This window comes from Gorilla gorilla, chromosome 2 (genome assembly GCF_029281585.2).
Source record: "Gorilla gorilla gorilla isolate KB3781 chromosome 2, NHGRI_mGorGor1-v2.1_pri, whole genome shotgun sequence".
Taxonomy (NCBI): domain Eukaryota; kingdom Metazoa; phylum Chordata; class Mammalia; order Primates; family Hominidae; genus Gorilla; species Gorilla gorilla.
In genome coordinates, this window is record NC_086017.1 from 122,335,012 (window position 1) to 122,355,176 (window position 20,165).

General features: G+C 38.3%; 1 long non-coding RNA gene across 1 annotated transcript; it reads right to left on the reverse strand.

Annotated features, from left to right (window-relative positions):
* Nucleotides 1-4,801: 4,801 nt before the first annotated feature.
* On the reverse strand, nt 4,802-18,615 carry LOC134758079 (uncharacterized). The gene is made up of 2 exons (XR_010132899.1): nt 18,535-18,615; nt 4,802-5,746 (listed from the first exon to the last, which is right to left on the reverse strand). It is a non-coding gene; the product is annotated as an uncharacterized lncRNA (long non-coding RNA).
* Nucleotides 18,616-20,165: the final 1,550 nt, after the last annotated feature.

The window sequence follows — 20,165 nt, forward strand, 5'->3', positions numbered from 1 at the left end:
GATATTAATGATAGAAAAAAATATGAAGAGGTGGGGAAATTGGGAAGGTTGGAAATGGAGAAGGGAAAATGGGACTAGGAGGCAGATGTAAAAGTTAAACTAGGAAAGAAGATGAGTGTGTAGAAGTACATAGATATGTGCCCAAATTACATACATAGATAGCTTCTGGAAATAGGAAAAGAAAATGGCCTCAAGCTTCTCAGTGAAATAATAGATGGGGTTATTGGCTCAGAAGATAAAACTAGACATGAAGATGGAAGTAAAACACAACAGCGTCTATAATGTGAACTTTCCAGAGAATTAATTAGGGGAACAAAGAATTCCTGAACATTAATTAGGAGCAACTGTCTGAATCTATCAAGGGCTAGTGATTTAGAGAATGAAGTTTACTCAGTGTGTGACTGTCTCCAGCTGTTTTACAGAACACGGTGATCTAGGGTTCATGACTGGCATGGGGAATGCGGTAGAAGTTGGAGGCAGCTAAGGGCTCGAGGTCATAGTAACTCCACCATCAAAGGTCTACTTAAAGAGTCAGCCTGGGGAGAAATTCAACAATAATCCAATAGTTTATTATAGATTATATTTATTCATCACTTACTATGTACAAAACAGCAGGAGAGAAATACGAGTAATTGCTGAAATCTTTAACTGTGTACTCCCAATTTAGACACACACAGAAGTCCGGTTCTTAAGCCACCCAACCTCAGCAGTAGTTTAGTTAACCATGATTTATGTTTGAGTGTACTGTATTTTGGCATTGCTATATTTTTTGTCCCCATCCACTGAAGCAAAAAGAAAACTGGGCTAGAAATCAAGAGGTTTAGGTTTTTAACCTTAGCTCTGCCCCAGAGCTGTATAATTTGAGAAAGATTATATTAACATTTTGGATCCCAATTCCCTCATCCAAAGGAGAATGAAGAGACAGAGGAAGAATGCAGAGACAGAGAAAGAGCGAAAAATGGAATAGGAGGAAGTGAGAGAGAGAGAGAGATTAAAGTAGATTAAAGATGCCCTCCCAGCTCTAACAGTCCAAAATTGTGAACCAGTGAGCATTTTCCATGGTCTTAGAATGCCTTTAGCATCCTTTTTGAATGAGATTCTTTTATTCCTCTTTAACGCTTTTCCATGAAAATCCTTTGGCTTGTGTCTATTTTCTCCTTTATTTAAAAATCTCCTTTTCCTCCTGCTCCTCCTTCTTTTTCTTCCCCCCTTGATCTTCTTTAATAAGACATACTTAAAAGCATTAACATCATGATTTCTCCAATAGAAGTTATTTACACAACCCATGTATTTCATTCTTATCTTCTATTTTCCTCTTCTCTTCACTATTTTAAAAAGACATAGGTATGAATCTTATTACTATTATTATTATTACGGCATTGATGCTTCTACAATGCCTTATATATCAAAATGATTACTTCTAAGATCTCGTTTAGTTAAGTTCTTGCTAGAGAGACTAGCAGAACTCTAAAGAGGCCCCTGAGTAAAACTTTTACTTCAATAGTTACCTAATGAATGTTGCCATTCTTCAATTAAGAGGGAAAAGGTAAATTTGTTCCAAGTTCCAATTAAGACAAAAAGAAATAGAATGCTTATGCTCAATTCCTTATTAATTAAGGAATCACTGATTGATCGGTCACTGTATTATTATGCATTGGGCAAAATATGTTCTATATCCTCAGTGTTAAAGATAAATTGGTGACTACAGGTATATTTCTAGATGTTAAGATTCTCAATGCCTATATGAAGACACAGAAATAGAATTTGTTCAACCTACAAATTGAAAAGATCTAACCAAGACAAAATAAGAGCAAGGACAAAAATGGGTCTTTTTAAATTTTTATATCAATGTATTTATTTATACCTTCTTTTATACCGCTCTTCTCCAAAACAAAAGACTTGAATCAGACTTTAAAAAGGTAATAACTTAAAATACAGCATGATTAAGTAAGTCTAGTATTCCTATGCTTATACTGAAATATGTTAACAATGATTATCTGATTGATAGCTAATCTTTAATTTTCTTGAAAAAACAATTGTCTATCTGCATTCTGAAAACTTCTCAACAATAAACACATCTCAACAATATGATATAAATAATACATATAAATGATAAAAGAGCAATAACTTAAAATGTTTGAAGTCAAAGTGAGATTCATGTTTGGAATGCATGCTCTGAAGTTATATGTACTTGTTAGATGCCCATCACAAATTTAATCCTGAGTTTTCTAGCATTCATTGCAAAAAGGGAAACACATCAATTTCATAACCCAAAAGATGCATAAGGTTAAAATCCCCCATCAACTTCTCAAGAAAGGTATACTTAATTCTGTTGTTGATACTTGGGGAACATCCTACACTTCAATTACATGGAGTAATGTGAGAAATAGTAACTCTAGCAGCATTCTTCTAGAAAATACGGTGATAAGTTTCATGGATTGGTCTATATATCTCTTAATTCAGGTTAATAGAATTTTATCAAAGAAGAATGCAGTATAAAGCAACTGCCAGGAGGGTTAGTGTGATGCCTATAACACATTGGACAAACCTGATGATGTTTCAACCAGATCTAGAGTTTAAAGTGCCTAGAAAAATGGACATACTGCATATCTTTCAAGCAATCCTCCATAAATATTATTTCTTTTATTCAAATTTTAGTGCATAAGCAACAATGAATTTGTTATTTTCCTTCCTGGCAAGGCTTGAGAATGCAATAATATAATAAGATTAGTTCATACATACACATATTTTTATTCATTGATTAAGGTGGTAGAACAAATACCCTTTATAAAAACTGAAAGATCTTGGCAAGAATGAATCCATCAACAGATGGCCATCCCATCTTTCTCAAAGGTCATTAGGAAGACCTGTGGAGAGCGCAATCTTCCTCTAACAAAGCGATCTTGTATTTATTTTAACATTCCTTTTTTTTTTTTAAGACAGAGTCTCACTCTGTCACCCAGGCTGGAGTGCAGTGGGGTAATCTCGGCTCACTGCAACCCCCACCTCCCAGGTTCAAGCGATTCCCCTGCCTCAGCCTCCTGAGTAGCTTTGATTACAGGAGTGCACCACCATGCCCTGCTAATTTTTTTGTATTTCTAGTAGAGACGGGGTTTCACCATGTTGGCCAGGCTAGTCTTGAACTCCTGACCTCAAGTGATCCTCCCATCTTGGCTATTTTAACACTCTTAAATGGGGTTCTGGCTTTATTTTGAAAATGCAGACTCACAAACTGAGGTTAGATATTTTTTAAAATTCAAACTCAACACAACACTTTCACGCAGCTTCCCTTTATGTTAAATTCTTACATAATCATGGAATCTTTGGCAAAACTAAGAAATTAAGCTTGTTACAATATTGTTAACTAAAGTACAGACTTTACTTGTATTTCATTAGTTTTTCACTAATGCTGTTTTTCTGTTTAAGGATCTGCTCCAGGATACTACACTGCATCTAGTCAACATGCCATCTTGGTCTCCTCTAGACTGTGACAATTTCTCAGTCTTTCCTTTTTTAATACGTATTGAAAGTTTGAAGAGCCTGGTCAGATATCTTGTAGAATGCTCCTCAATTTAGGTTTGTCTGATGTTAGTTCATGATTACATTGGGGTTATGAGTTTTGGGGAAACATACCAGAGAGGTGAAGTACCTTTTTTATTACATCATATCATAATGGGCACATATTATCAACATAATTTATCATTAGTGATGATAACATTGATCACTGGCTTAAGGTGGGGTCTGTCATGTCTCTTCACTCTAAAGTTACCATTTTTTCTTTTCGTACTCTATGCTTTGGAAGCGAAATTAACTCCAGGCCACATTCAAGAGAAAAGGAATTAAGCTTTGCTTTCTAGAGGTATATTACTTAGAATTATTGGGTATGAAAGATTTGTCCCTTATCCTCCATTTATTTCTTATTCAGTTCTTTATTTATTAGTATGGATTCATGGATTGTTTTAAATTCACTGGATTTTAATTCAGTGCTATAGTTGTTTATTTTATTGCTCAAATTTCTTCAGATTTGACCACTGGAAGCTCTATCATGTTGGCTACTGTATCTTTTTGACATCTGTCTTTGTTCCTTTTCTCTTTTCTTTTGTCCTTCTTTTAAAAGTACTTCCTTTCATCCTGGTACTACAAGATACTTTAGGCTCATCTTATGTTTTCCCAGTCCCAGCCCCTAACTAAGCCATATCTCCAGGGCTCTTTCTTAACTCACTCATTTTTAATTCATAAACTCTGAATCTTAAAATGAGTTTTATATTTACTTAAGTGTCTGAAGGCTAGCGAAAACTTGCAGATGATTCATTTTATGTATATGGATTTTCCCTTGCTCTTTTAACTTTTACAGTTTCAGAAATCATGTCAGATATGCACTTGAATAACTTACTAGTTATCAGAAAGCTTATTGTTATGGTTTTAACCAGATGGATGTCATCAGCTCAAGGTCTAAAATGCTGAATATTATTCCTGTTCAATCAGATCTTTTGTGACCAGGAATAATTTAATTAAGTTCTACTCTAAGAAATAGTGCAGTGGCAATTTATGTTTTTGAATCAAATGGAAGAGATTAATGTAAATTTCTTGGCTTGCACTTTCTAAATATATTTTCTAGTTTATCTAGTCTGAAATATGTTACCAACACTGTTGAGCTCTGGACAGCTGGCTAAATGCAAGCTATTTTCCCCCGAGAGCCATATGCTCTGGGAATCACTCTGCTGATAGATTTATAACCCTTTGCTGTGATCAGGAGAAAGTAGGTTTGTCTAACATATACTATACACAATCCAGGCACAACTAGGAAAAGCAACAATTTATTGCCACTTTTTTGATCTTATGAATACAAAAAGGACAGAAAGTAGATTGTCAAGGTGGAAAAAGACAAGACTATATAGTGCTGTTTTTAGGAGATCACATTTTTTCTGAAACATCTCTTTGTTTAATCCATTTCTTGCTTTAAAATATGAGGGCAATTTTCCTGATAAATTGAATTTGCTTCTCTAACTTCTACATCAAAATCACTCATAGTACAACATCCTAATATTTAAAAGTTAGAGAAAAAATCTTCTTAATAACCTTATTGTCTCCATGATGCAATATTTGTCTGATTTAGTGCTACAATGTGTTCTTTTTCATGATGAGTTGCTATGGTAAATGGTCAAAAATCAGTAGTTTCACTGTCATGTTTCTTAGTTTTAATGGACCATATACTATGAGGAGACATAAACTGGTGTATATAACAGTACAAATATGTTGGTGAAGGAACTAATTCATGCTTATATTTGAACACAGAGAACCAGTCTGGCCTTAAAAATATAATTCATCAAAACCTTTGTTTCAACATTTCTGCTTTTGCATTATTAAAAGGAATTTCTGATAACCTCATTTCCTGTATAGTCTGAAGGGGCCACGCTGGTCAGGTTTCCAGTCTACTTTATCATTCACAATGTCTTTAGCTCCATGGAAATGAGCAAAATAGATATAGGAGAAAAAGTGGGTTCCAATAATAATGATGATAATATTCACCAGGTGTTATACTGTTACCAATTTTTCCCAACTCAGAAAGAGCTTCTTTGGTGTGATTTCAAACACCTAAGTGCTTTCACTAGTAGGAGCACGGGAACAGTGAGCAAGGATGAATTGCCAGGTCATCTTCATACATTCAAGTCATCTGAGGATTTTGAGGAAAGATAGCTCTCCCTTGACCCAGAAGACCTCTGTGAATTGCATTTAGTCAGAGATGCTGGAAAATAAAAGACAAACAAATACAGTAGGGGGTTGATGGGATGGCAGCAACTTCATTAGAGAACTAAAACTTAAGAATGGTTTAAATGTAAGAATATTAAAAAGTCATAGTTTCTTCTAGTGTTTCCAGTTTTATTTATTAGGTGCAGAGCCCCAGGAAAGGGAAAATACTGTGCATAGAACAGAAGGCAGAGATCTCATGAGTAGCCAAGTTTCACCTAAACTCCCCCATTCCAAGAGTACCAGCTTCAACCAAAGATACACTTTGTATGGCAGAAGTATTTTCAAAATCAGAAGGATGCTGAGAGATTCTCCCATTTTACAAATGATGGAACAAGAGGTACTAACTTGTCCCAGCTCTCCCAGATTAAATGTCCCCTTCTACTTTTAGAGCCTCCACAAAAAGATAACTGAATTCTTTCCTCTGTAACCTCTTACAGAGCATATTATTGTAAACTATCATGACATTTCTCCTAACATCTAGTATGAATCACTCATACTGTAGTTTATTATGTTTCTCCTAAGAAATAGAACAATATACATATATTCTTGTTTGTGCATCTTTCTCTCTCAAAAAGTCTTGAATTTAAGACGTGATTTGGAAGAATCCATTTTTAGAACTGACAAAAAAAATCTTACACACTCCATTAACCCTTCTTTTTCAAGAAGGTCCTTCCTTCACTCCACTAAAGCTGAAGCATTTCTTTTTACAGACTGTTCTCCTACAAGAATATTGTTGCCTTTAAATTTTTAACAGGAATCTTTTTATTTATGCTAACTTTGATAATCAAGACTATCTGAAATGTATCAAAAATACCGAATTTTAAATTTTTTTCACAGTTTTCTTGAGAATTGCTCTGCAGAATGACAACATTAAATTCATAAAACAATGGAAATTAAGACTTGCAAGGGAAAAGGACCTTTGGAAACTCTCTTTGAAACTGCTTGAGAACAGGGAATGTTTGGCAAGAATTTATCTCTGGATAACAATGTAACACAATTGTTGTGCAGAGTCTTAATTATGAAAGTTAAATTTCCCTTATCAGGAATGTGTAAACTAATGAATCTAGTTATTAGTTCACACATTAGACCATATGTTGTTTGCAATAGAAAAAAGGAGTATTTTTCCCCTCTAGGGAGAATCAGCCAAGTTATAGAATATGTTTTTAAAACTATATATTTGTTAAGCATTAAACACATACAGTTCAGAGAGGACCTCTCTAGTACACCTATATACTGTAGGTATACAATGAAGGTATGACTCTCCAGTTGCCTTATAAAAAAGAATCACATAGCATGCAGTTACCAAATTACTGAGGTATCCAAAAGTAGCTACGTAACACTTTTGATGTCTATTTATTTATTTATTTATATTGCTTTTTAAATATTTTATTTTAAGTTCCAAGATACATGTGCAGGATGTGCAGGGTTGTTACACAGGTAAATATGTGCCATCGCCTAGGTAATAAGCCCTGCATGCATTAGCTATTTATCCTGATGTTCTCTCTCCCTCTGCTGCCCCGACAGGCCCCAGTGTGTGTTGTTCCCCACCATGGGTCCATTTGTTCTCACTGTTCAGCTCCCACTTGTAAGTGAGAACATACAGTGTTTGATTTTCTGTTTCTAAGTTAGTTTGCTGAGGATAATGGGTTCCAGCTCTATCCATGGCCCTGCAAAGGATATGATTTGGTTCCTTTTTATGGCTGTATAGTATTCCATTGTGTATACGTAACATATTTTCTTTATCCAGTCTATCAGTGATGGGTATCCGGGTTGATCCCATGTCTTTGTTATTGTGAATAGTGCTGCAATGAAAATACATGTGCGTGTATCTTTATAATAGAATGATTTATATTCCTTTGGGTATATACCCAGTTATGGGAAGTAATGGGATTGCTGAGTCAAATGGTATTTCTATTTCTAGGTCTTTGGGGAATTTCTACACTGTCTTCCACAATGGGTGAACTAATTTATATTCCCACAACAGTGTAAAAGTGTTTTCTCCACGGCCACATCAGCATCTATTGTTTCTTGACTGTTTAATAATCGCCATTCTGACTGGCATGAGATGTTATCTCATTGTGGTTTTGATTTGCATTTCTCCAGTGATCTGTGATGTTGAGCTTGTTTTTACATGTTTCTTGGCCACATAAATGTCTTCTTTTGAGAACTGTTTATGTCCTTTGCCCACCTTTTAATGGGGTCGTTTGTTTTTTTCTTGTAAATTTTTTTATGTTCCTTGTAGATTCTGGATATTAGACCTTTGTTAGATGGGTAGATTGTAAAAATTTTCTCCCATTCTGTAGGTTGTCTTTTCACTCTGATGATAGTTTCTGTTGCTGTGCAGAAGCTCTTTAGTTGAATTAGATTCCATGTGTCAATTTTTGTTTTTGTTGCAATTGCTTTTGTCATTACCTTTATAATAATCTTTACCTGTGCCTATGTCCTAAATAGTATTGTCTAGATTTTATCCTAGAGTTTTTACAGTTTCAGGTTTTACACTTAAGTCTTTAGTCCTTCAGTTAATTTTTGTATAAGGTGTAAGGAACAGGTCCAGTTTCAATTTTCTGCATATGGCTAGCCAGTTTTCCCAGCATCATTTATTAAGTAGGGAATCCTTTCCCCATTGCTTTTGTCAGATTTGTTAAAAATCAGATGGTTGTAGATGTGCAGTCTTATTTCCGAGATCTCTGTTCTGTTCCATTGGCCTATGTTTCTGTTTTTATACCAGTACCATGGTGTTTTGGTTACATTAGCATTGTAGAATACTTTGAAACTGGGTAGCCTGAAGCCTCCAGCTTTCTTCTTTTTGCTTAGGATTGTCTTGGCTATATGAGGTCTTTTTTGGTTCCATTTGAATTTTAAAGCAGTTTTTTCTAATTCTGTGAGAATGTCAATAGTAGTTTAATGGGAATAGCATTGAATCTATAAATTACTATAGGCAGTATGGCTGTTTTCACCACATTGATTCTTCCTATCCATGAGCATGGAATGTTTTTTTTCATTTGTTTGTGTCCTCTCTGATTTCCTTGAGCAGTAGTTTGTAGTTCTCCTTGAAGAGGTCCTTCACTTCCCTTGTTAGCTGTATTCCTAGGTATTTTATTCTCTTTGTAGCAATTGTGAATGGGAGTTCATTCATGATTTGACTTTCTGCTTGGTTTCTGCAATGTGATTTCTGCACATTGATTTTATATCCAGAGACTTTGCTGAAGTTGCTTATCAGCTTACGAAGCTTTTGGGCTGAAATAATGGAGTTTTCTAGATATAGGATCATGTCATCTGCAAATAGAGACAGTTTGACTTCCTCTCTTCCTACATGAATACCTTTTATTTCTTTCTCTTGCCTGATTGCCCTGGCCAGAACTTCCAATACTATATTGAATAGGAGTGGTAAGAGAGGGCATCCTTGTTTTGTGCCAGTTTTCAAGGGGAATGCTTCCAACTTTTGCCCATTAAGTATGATATTGGCTGTGGATTTGTCATAAATGGCTCTAATATTTTGAGACATGTTCCATCAATCCCTAGTTTATTGAGTTTTAACATGAAGGGATGTTGAATTTTATTGAAGATTTTTTCTGCATCTAATGAGATAATCTTGTGGTTTTTGTCTTTAGTTCTGTTAATGTGATGAATTATATTTATTGATTTGTGTTTGTAGAACCAGCCTTGCATTCTGGGGATGAAGCCAACTTCATTGTGGTGGATAGGCTTTTTGATGTGCTGCTAGATTCAGTTTGCCAGTATTTTATTGAGGATTTTTGCATCGATGTTTATCAGGGATATTGGCCTGAAGCTTTCTTTTTTTGTAGTATCTCTGCCAGGTTTTTGTATCAAGATGATCTTGGCCTCATGGAATGAGTTAGAATTCCTTTTTTTCAATTGTTTGGAATAATTTCAAAAGAAATGGTACCAGTTTCTCTTTGTACCTCTGGTAGAATTGAGCTGTAAATCTGTCTGGTCCTGGGCTTTTTTTCGGTTGGTAGGCAATTTATTACTGCTTCAATTTCAGAACTTGTTATTGGTCTATTCAGGAATTCAGCTGCTTTGTGGTTCAGTCTTGGGAGGGTGTATGTACCCAGGAATTTATCTATTTCTTCTAGATTTTCTAGTTTATTTCCATAGAGGTGTTTATACTATTCTCCAATGGTTGTGTTTCTGTGGGGTCAGTGGTGATATCCCCTTTATCATTTTTTATTGCATCTATTTGATTCTTCTCTCTTCTTCTTCTTTATTAGTCTAGCTAGAGGTCTATCTACTTTATTAATTTTTTCAAAAAAAGCTTCTGGATTTATTGATTTTTTTGAAGGGTCACTTGTGTCTCTATCCCCTTCAGTTCCACTCTGATCTTGGTTATTTCTTGTATTCTTACTAGCTTTGGGGTTTGTTTGCTCTTAGTTCTCTAGTTCTTTTAGTTGTGATGTTAGGGTGTCAATCTGAGATCCTTCTAGCTTTTTAACGTGGGCATTTAGTGCTATAAATTTCCCTCTTAATACTAATTTAGCTGCATCCCAGAGATTCTTGTACATTGTCTCTTTGTTCTCATTGGTTTCAAGGAACTTCTTGATTTCTTCCTTAATTACATTATTTACCCAGGAGTCATTCAGAAGCAGGTTATTCAATTTCCACGTAGCTGTGTGGTTTTGAGTGAGTTTCCTAATCTTGAGTTCTAATTTGATTGTGCTGTGGTCTGAAAGATTGTCATGATTTCAGTTCTTTTGCATTTGCTGAGGAGTGTTTTACTTCCAATTATGTGACTGGTTTTACAGTAAGTGCCACATGGTGCCAAGGAGAATGTATATTCTGTTGTTTTGGCATAGAGAGTTCTGTAGGTATCTATCAGGTCCACTTGATCCAGAGCTGAGTTCAAATCCTGAATATTCTTGTTAATTATCTCTCTCAGCGACCTATTATTGAGAGTAGAGTGTTAAAGTCTTCCACTATTATTGTGTGGAAGTCTAAGTCTCTTTGTAGTTCTGTAAGAATTTGTTTTATGAACCTGGGTGCCCCTGTATTGGGCGTATATATATTTAGAATAGTTAGCTCTTCTGGTTGAATTGATCTTTACCATTATGTAATGCCCTTCTTTGTCTTTTTGATCTTTGTTGGTTTAAAATCTGTTTTATCAGAGACTAGGATTGCAACCCCTGTTTTGTTTTTGCTTTCCATTTGCTTGGTAAATTTTCCTCCATCCCTTTATTTTGAGCCTGTGTGTGTCTTTGCTGGTGAGATGTGTCTGTTAAATACAGCACACCAGTGGGTCTTGACTCTATTCAGCTTGCCATTCTGTGTCTTTTAATGGGTGCATTTAGCCCATTTACATTTAAGGTTAACATTTTTATGTGTGAATTTGATCCTGTCATCATTGCAGCTGGTTATTTTGCAGACTTGTTGATGTAGTTGCTTTATAGTGTCATTGGTCTTTGCACTTCAGTGTGTTTTTGCAGTGGCTGGTAACAGTTTTTCCTTTCCATATTTAGCACTTCATTCAGGAGCTCTTGCAAGGCAGGCCTGGTGGTGATAAATTCCCTAGGCATTTTGCTTATCTGAAAAGGAATCTATTTCTGCCTTAAAGGATTTTATTTTATTTCTTCACTTATGAAATGAAGTGAAGTTTGGCTGGATATGAAATTTTGGGTTGAAATTTTTTTCTTTAAGAATGTTCAATATTGAAACCCGGTCTCTTCTGGCTTTTAGGGTTTCGGCTGAGAAGGTCCACTGTTAGTCTAATGGGCTTCCCTTTATAGGTGACCTGGCCTTTGTCTCTGGCTGCCCTTAACATTTTTTCCTTCATTTTGACCTTGGAGAATCTGATGATTATATGCCTTGGAATTAATCTTCTCATGGAGTATCTCACTGGGGTTCTGTGGATTTTCTGAATTTGATTGTTGGCCTGTCTTGTTAGGTTGGGGTGTTCTCCTGGATGATATCCTAAAGTGTGTTTTCCATCTTGGTTCTGTTCTCCCTGTCTTTTTCAGGTATCCCAATCAGTCATAGGTTTGGTCTTTTTACATAATCTCATAGTTCTAGGAGGTTTTGTTCATTCTCTTTCATTGTTTTTTCTCTAATCTCGTTTGCCTTATTTCAGGAAGAGAGTCATCAAGCTATGAAATTCTTTCCTTCACTTCAACAGTTCAGCTATTGATATTCGTGGTTGCATTGTGAAGTTTCATGTTGCGTTTTTCAGCTCCATTGGGTAATTTAGATTCCTCTCTAAACTGGTTATTCTGGTTAACAGCTCCTATAATGTTTTATCATGGTTCTTAGCTTCTTTGCATTGGGTTAGAATATGCTCCTTTAGCTCAGTGAAGTTCGTTACTACCCTCCTTCTGAAGCCTACTTCTGTCAGTTAATCTATATCAGCCTCTGCCCAATCCTTTGCTCTTGCTGGAGGTGTTGCGATCATTTGGAGAAGAAGAAGCACTCTGATTATTTGAGTTTTCAGCATTTTTTTATTGATTCTCTCTCATCTTCATGGGTTTATATGGCTTCAATCTTTGAGGCTGCTGTTCTTTGGATTGGGTTTTTGTTGGGGATTTTTTGTTGATGTTGTTGTTTTGCTTTCTGTTTGTTTTTCTTTTAACAGTCAGGTCCCTCTTCCATAGGGCTGAGGTGGTTTGCTGGAGGTCCATCCAGACCCTATTCACTAGGGTCCCTCCTGTACCTGGAGGTGTCACCAGTGGAGGATGCAGAATAGCAAAAATGGCTGCCTGCTCCTTCCTCTGGGATCTCTATACCAGAGGTGCACCAACTTGATGCCAGTGGGAATGCTCCTGTATAAGTTGTCCAGTGACCCCTGTTGGGGGGTCTCACCCAGTCAAGAGGCACAAGATCCAGGACCGCTTAACAAAACACTCTGGCTGCCCCTTGTCAGAAGGGGTGTGCTGTGCTGGGGGAAATCCCACTCATCCGGATTGCCTGGATTCTTCGGAGCCAGCAGGGGAATGACAAAGTGTGCTGATTTGTGGAAACTGCAGCCGCACCTCCCTCTAGGGGCTCATTCCCAGGGAGATCAGAGTTCTGTGCCTAAACCCCTGGCTGGAGTTGCTAAAATTCCTGAAGGGAGGCCCTGTCTGGTGAGGACAGATGGGTCAGGGTCCAGCCTAAATAGGCAGTCTGGCCATAATTGGCCATGGCCACTGTGCTGCACCATGGGTAATTCCCCCTAGGTCCAAACCATCTAATCTCCCTAGCACCAGCAGGGGAAAAAATAGCAGACTGGAGCTGCAGTGATGGCAGCCGCACCTCCCCCCAGGGATCTCAGTCATCTTAGGCAGCAGGCAACCACACAGATGATGGCTGCCCTTCTCCTCCCCTCGGGAACTCAGTAGTCTTAGGCAGTCTGTGGCCAAGTGGCTGCATATAACCTGCACAGCTCTGTGCTTGAGACCCAAGGCCCTGGTGGCATGGGCTCATGAGGGGGAATCTCCTGATGTGCAGGCTGCACAAATCCATGAAAAAAAGTGTGGTTTCCCTGGCAGGGTAGCATGATCACTCACAGCCTCCCTTGGCTGGGGGTGGGAGTTCCCCTTGCCCTGTGTGGCTCCCAGGTGGGCCATCACACCAGCTTGCTTTTCCTCACTCTCTGTGGGTCACACCAACCGCCTGGTCAGTCCCAGTGAGAGAACCTGGGCACCTCAGTTGCTGGTGCAGGATTCACTGACTATTTTTGTTCTTCTCAGTGGGAGCCTCCATTTGCAGCTGTTTTTAGCTGGCCATCTTGGTCCCTCCTTCCTAATTTCTTTTGATGTCTTTTTCAACCCAAACACAGAGATATTGAGAAGAACATCTTGTTGACTAAAAGAATGACTTTGGAGCATTGTGGGCATTATTTCTCTCTTTGTCACTTTCCTTCTAGCAAAAGTTTAGTATCTGGCATTATATAGCTGATGCTAATTTAATGCTCAAGATGATGTGTCAAGCCTTTTTGACAACTTTGATAAAGAGTTCTTTAGGTGCTGTCATTGTTTCATAGTGCTGGAGTTGGAGAAGTCCTTGGGTGTCATCCAGTTCAGTCATCTCTTTTCCCAGGTAAGAAATTCAGTAGAGACAAGTTGAGTACTTGAACAGGACATCCGGCTTGTTAATGGTAGAGCTTCAAAGAAAACCCAGATCTTCCAACTCACACCCTAGTGCTCTCTGACTACAGTTCACCAAAGCTGCCCCTTGGGCCTCTGAGTTGGAGGTGGGGAGAACTTCTAGTTCAAAGTCATGGTGTCATGTTGGCACCATGTCAAACTCAATGTACTGTAACCCCAAACACTGGAGGAGTGAAATAAGGCCTGGGTCCCATAATAAGAGTGCAAAAGCACTAGGGAGTGCTCCCTGGGAGATCACATGGAACCCCATGGAGAGAGGGGGAAAATAAAACAATTTCTGGGCTTGGGGAACATGTGACCCTCTTTTTTGGTCTGGTTCCTTTATACTTGAAGCTGGTAAGGCCTTGAGTAAGGCCTTTAGTGGTTACATTTCAGTGCCTTAAACAACAAAAGCTACTATTGAGTGCCTGTTATATGTCAGAAACTACGTTAAATTTTAACTGCCTTATATAATTTAATCACCACAAAATTTCTGTGTAGAAGATATTATTGCTATTATCCCCAGGCTGTACTTCCAAACTTCCATCCTGAGCCTGCTTTCCCAGAACTTCATATCTAGTTTTTGCCTCTTTGTCTAGCAACTATACTATGTTTGGCTCTTCATTCTGGCTGCACCATGGACAATCATACGAAGGACTAATCTCCTTCAAATCTGTTTCTTACTCAAGCTCCAGAAACCTTTCACTGGTCTGGTCTTCAGACCAGACTGAAGCTTCAGAACATCCTGGAAATAAAATCTGCTGGTCTTGGACCTAGAGCTTCTGTTGTGAAGCTCCCTCTTTCTGAGAGCTGGGAAAACCCACTTACCCCACCAGCCTTTGCAATCCCTCATATAGTTGTGATTCAATGTCAATTTGTCAGCTATTAAATTCTGTCTATTCAGGTAGTGATATGATGTGACAGTACAAAGTTCACTAGCTTAGAAGCTGTTCTGGGTTTGAGATTCCCTGGAGTCCAAAACTAGCTATTTGACCAAAGTTCTCAAAATACTTCATGCTATTTTGCTCTTTTGTGACATTGCACATACTATTTTCTCTACTTAGATCCCCTTTCTTCCTTTATTTATCTGGGAATGTTACACTCATCTTTCAAGCTTCAGCTCAAATATCTATATTGTTGAGACTTTCCCAAGCACTCTGTTCCTTTCCCACTGCTGATAGGCTGTATATGTAGAGGAAGAAAGGAAATTTTAAAAATATGGAGTTCTAAACTTATCAGGAACCTTAGAGATCATTTAATCAAAATTTCTAAACTTTTTGATGCAGAACAGAAATTAGGACCCAGGTTTCCTTACTTCTAATCCAAGGCTGTCTTCCTCACACTAGGTTGTGGCTGTATCAAATTGTGAGTTTAATATTCTATATGCAGAGAAGATGCATATGGTTTGTGGCCTCAGGACCCCCCAATATTGCAGTGTGTAGAACAACAACTGCTCTTGATAGCGAGGTTGAGATGAGCATTCCACTTTGTGTTACTGAACTGAGGCATATTAATGGAGCAGACTGAATGTTAGAATAATATTATAAAAAAAGGGCAGCATAACCTGCCTGCCCAAGAATATGCACATCATTGAAAAATGAGGGAAAAGCAATAGGACCAATGAGGAGAGAGATAGTTCCATAAGAAAAATGATGACAAATTGATCTTTTGAATTAACACATAAAGGAAGGATCTCTAGCACACTGGTTCCTCTATAGCTAGCAGTTAAATGTCTACCTGTAGTTAGAAAAAGTATTCACTGGACAGTAAAGTGACCAGTAATGTTTGAGAAAATAAAAAGCTGTTTAAAAGGAATAATAGCTTCAAACAGGCAGTAAAAAGTTCAGAGAACTCATCAACAAAACAAAAGCAAGCAACTTGCTAAAGACAATTCATTCCAAATGTATCTTTGTCTCCAGAGGGCAAAATATTGAGAGCAAATTCTCCAACAATTGAATTTATGGTAATGGAATGTGAGCACATCAGCCCACCAGGACAAAGCACTCAACAAATAGGAGAACAGGAAAAAAATAACTGTGCCCTTCAGAAATGCATTTTTTAACTTTAGGTAACAGGAGTTGAGAGATTTCTTGATGAAAAATGCCTGAAGTCTGCTATCGCATTAGCCTTTATGGTTGAGAATTAGAGGATTCACTAAAAGCACCCAGAGATCAAAGCAGAAGGTGAATGCCCTGAGTCTAATAGAGTATCAGACACATGAGGAGAAGCAAAGGCACGTTTTCTGTGAATGCCAAGTGCATGTTCCATAGGATAAAAGGAGGACAGCCATTTGTTGTCCCCTGATGGGGTTATCTTGACAAACTTTTTTGGCAGTTGTTTCATCTTTACTGCATAAGATAAAAATAGTAATATCTGTTAGGGCTGTACAGTTTTTTAAATGCCTCAACTTACATGACTTTTAATAGTCTGTGCTCACAGTTACCTTGTGAGTTAATGCATTTTTATTGTCTGAGCTGATCTGTAGCAAGTCATAACCCCTTCTAATTTGTCCCCAGCTGTCACCCACTTCCATGGGATCCTAGCCCTGTTCCTTCCTGTTAAGCTAAGGCCTGACTTGGTCTCTGACCCTTAACTCTTGACTCCCCTTTTCTGACCTGCCCCTGCTCTTTGAACTTTTAAAAATGCTCATGGCTCACAGCCAAACACTCCAAAGACTTGAAATCAGCGATCTAATTCTTTATGCTTTTCATGCCTCTTCTCCCAGGAAATTCTCTCCTAAACCCCACCAGTGGGTGGGAAATAAACCCTAGTAATTCCATGATTGGGCAATATTCTAGCTGGGCTTATATTTTAGGTAAGGAAACCAAATGTGTTTATTTAAAATCAAGATCACATACCTCATAAATAGATGAGTTACAAACCAAATTAAGCCTATCTTCAATCATCAAGAGGCTAGCCATTGGCCATCTTTTTTTTTTCTTTTTACTCACCCTTCATGTGTCACTCAATAACAAATTCTATTTCAGTGTAATTAACTGTACCTCTTCTAAAGAATTCAAGACTGGAGCTGTCTCCTGCTTATTAACTTTGTAGTTGTAGAGATGGTGCCATGGGTTGGGTTGCTTTGGCTTGGTACAAGTTAATGTAAAGATAAGATAGAGTTATATAGTAAATCTACTAATACACATGACTTCTGATAAATTCTCTAAAAGGGATTCAGTTGGTGGCAATAAGGATTAAGTCACTAGAATGTAGGATGCATAATTATCACCACTTCTAGAGAAGCAATTAAGACACATGTCCTTAGATATCTGGATTTTAGTGTCTTTGAGACATGCCAAGAAGAGTATATTTCCTAGATATCTCATTGATGAAGCCTAAATGTGATACCCAGAATAGATGCAGTCACTGTAGTTGTGGATGTTAGCTATGACTAGTACTCTGAAAATCTTAAGTTCGGTCTGAAACCTGGACCCAAGTTGTCTTTACAGTGTATAACATAGACTAAATATATTTTTTATTTTTATTTCCCTTTCTGTTAGGTACTTTGAGAAGCTGCCTTTTCTATTAATTAGTTTGTAATACTAACAAAATTGTGGATGTATTTGATTTCAGCATCTCCTCATCTTCCTTTGTCAGTTCCTTGCTCTAATTTGCCTTCGCCCCAGTTCCCCAGGTGACAACCTCCCTCCTGCTGTCCATGGCTGTGCAGTCTCCTGTGATGGACCTTCCTGATGATGCTCACTCTCTTAGGGCAATATCCCAGGTGCTGGACTTTTCTTACCTTAAATAAAAAAGAAACCTTCCATTGTCCCATTTCCTTTGGCTCTCTGTTAGGCAATGTTAAACTAATTGATTCATTTAAGAGTCTAGAGTTCATTATAAGTAAATGTGATATATTCTTTCTAGGGAAACTAATATTTCAATAGGAAAATTCCAAAAGCATGACATCTTAAACAAATTAGTGATGCGAATGTCAAGCCCTCTGGCAAGTGGTTGGATCAATGGGATCCTTCTCTTGCCCAAAATACAGACACTGCCTAATTATAAGGCAGGTCATGATTTTGACCAACAAATCTGTTTCTAATGCTTCATTTAATGTGGAGATTTTAAGGTAAGAGTACGTGCACTGATTTAAATTTTATTTTCATAGGACCTCCAGCGGGGTACCGGCCTGAGTGTGGGCCTGAGCAGCCTGGCAGCCGGCTGTGCCATCATCTTCGTAGGGGGTGCCAGTGTGCGGGGCATCGCCCAGCAGCCCCGACTATTTGTGGGCATGATTCTGATACTCGTCTTTGCCGAGGTGCTCGGCCTCTATGGTCTCATCATGGTCCTAATCCTCTCCACAAAGTAACCCCTCTCTGAGCCCACCAGCCACAGAATATGATGTAAAGACCACCCCTCCTCATTCCAGAACGAACAGCCACACACACACACACACACACACACACACCCCGGGCAGCCACCCCAAGTAGCTGGTCTTGTACATTCACCATACCCCAAGTACCCATCTTCTGCCGCCCCAGCCTTGCTCTCAAGTCTCCCGGTGCCGCGGACATCTGGGCCCACTCATTACCCCGCCAGGTTCCCGGTTGCCTCATCCTCCTAGAGTGCTCTGTATATGCGAATGAATTAGAGTTGTCATTTCTCTTCACTGGATGTTTATTTATAAAGATCTGGCCTGTTCCCGCATCTGGGCAGTCGCCCTCATCTCCCAGGTATCTAGAATGTTAGCTAGAGTGTCCCTTACGGGTTCCCGTTACAGAGACTTCCTGGGTGGATCCGCTCTCACCAGCCCTTGCCTCTGCGCAGAGCTGTGGGCAGTAAAGTTCTTGGATGTGAGAAAAAACAAAAACAAAAAATTAGAGAATCTCTTTTATCTTCCCTAGGAGTAACTGCAATTTAATTGTTCTTTCTCAGTTGTGTGTACGTAAATGTGTATATGTGCTTATGGCTGTGTGTACAAAATATACCTTTATAGAACCACACATTTCCCCAGCACTCCAAAGAGAATCAGTGTCCAATTTAATTGCTGTCCTAGATGTGTGTTCTCTCAACAACTGTCTGGAAATGGTAACCATGACACGTTACTGCTCCACATTAATGGTAATCTGTCTACTGGCTTTTTTGATCAGTCTAATTGTTACCGGAAAGGGGTCCCAATCTAGACCCCAAAAGAGGATTCTTGGATCTCGCTCAAGAAAGAATTCTAGGCGAGTCCATGGAGTAAAGTGAAAGCAAGTTTATTAAGACTGTAAAGGAGTGAAAGAATGGCTACTCCATAAGCAGAGGAGCCCCAAGAGCTGCTGGCTGCCCATTTTCATGGTTATTTATTGATTATATGCTAAACAAAAGATGGATTATTCATGCTTCCCCTTTTTAGACCATATAGGGTAACTTCCTGACATTGCCATGGCATTTGTAAACTGTCGTGGCGCTGGTGGGCGCGTAGCAGTAAGGATGACCAGAAGTCACTCTTGTTGCCATCTTGGTTTTGGTGGGTTTTGGCCAGCTTCTTCTTTACTTGCAACCTGTTTTATCAGCAAGGTCTTTATGACCTGTATCTTGTGCTGACCTCCTATCTTATCCTGTGACTTAGAATGCCTTAAACTCCTGAGAATGCAGCCAAGCAGGTCTCAGTCTTATTTTACCCAGCCCCTATTCAAGATGGAGTTGCTCTGGTTCAAATGCCTCTGACATAATTATCTGTGGTTAGCTGTCTATATTAGTCCTTAAACTTCACCCTCTTCCATTACCAACTCTGAACTGACCTCTAACTGCACAGAGTGATAAGTCCTGCGTCAGGTAAAAGACTGAAGCTCCTCTGTATTAAAAAGTGTCCTCTTTGGAAAATCAGGAACTACTGCAGAGCTATTGAAAGAAAAGCTATGGTGTTCTGAACTTAAAATTCCCTCCCTAAAATTGCTATGAGCTCTAATTTCAGTCTCTTTCCTACTCTGATCCCTTATATAGAGCAGAAGATGGCCAGAGACTAGCTACTAATCTTACTTAGTCACTCTTCATTAATCAATTGTATCATTAGTTGATGCATTCATTCATTCACCCATCAAAAACAGATTTTGGATGCCTCCTGCAGCCCAGATACTACTTTGGATCTCATAATATAGCAAGAAAATGTAATGATCCTACCTTAATAAGGAGCTCACAGTTTAGTTGGAGGAGACAGATGAGGAAATCAACAATCATATGCAGGATGATGAATGTTAATGATAGAGATATGAATACAGTAACAAGGAAACAGAAAGAAGGGGGAAACTTGGGAAATGGTACTAAAGCAGAGAGCTGAGTCTTTAAAGATAAATAAATTGGTCAGGCAAATAAGGGAGAAAAAGACATTTTGAACAGAGAAAATAGCAGGGC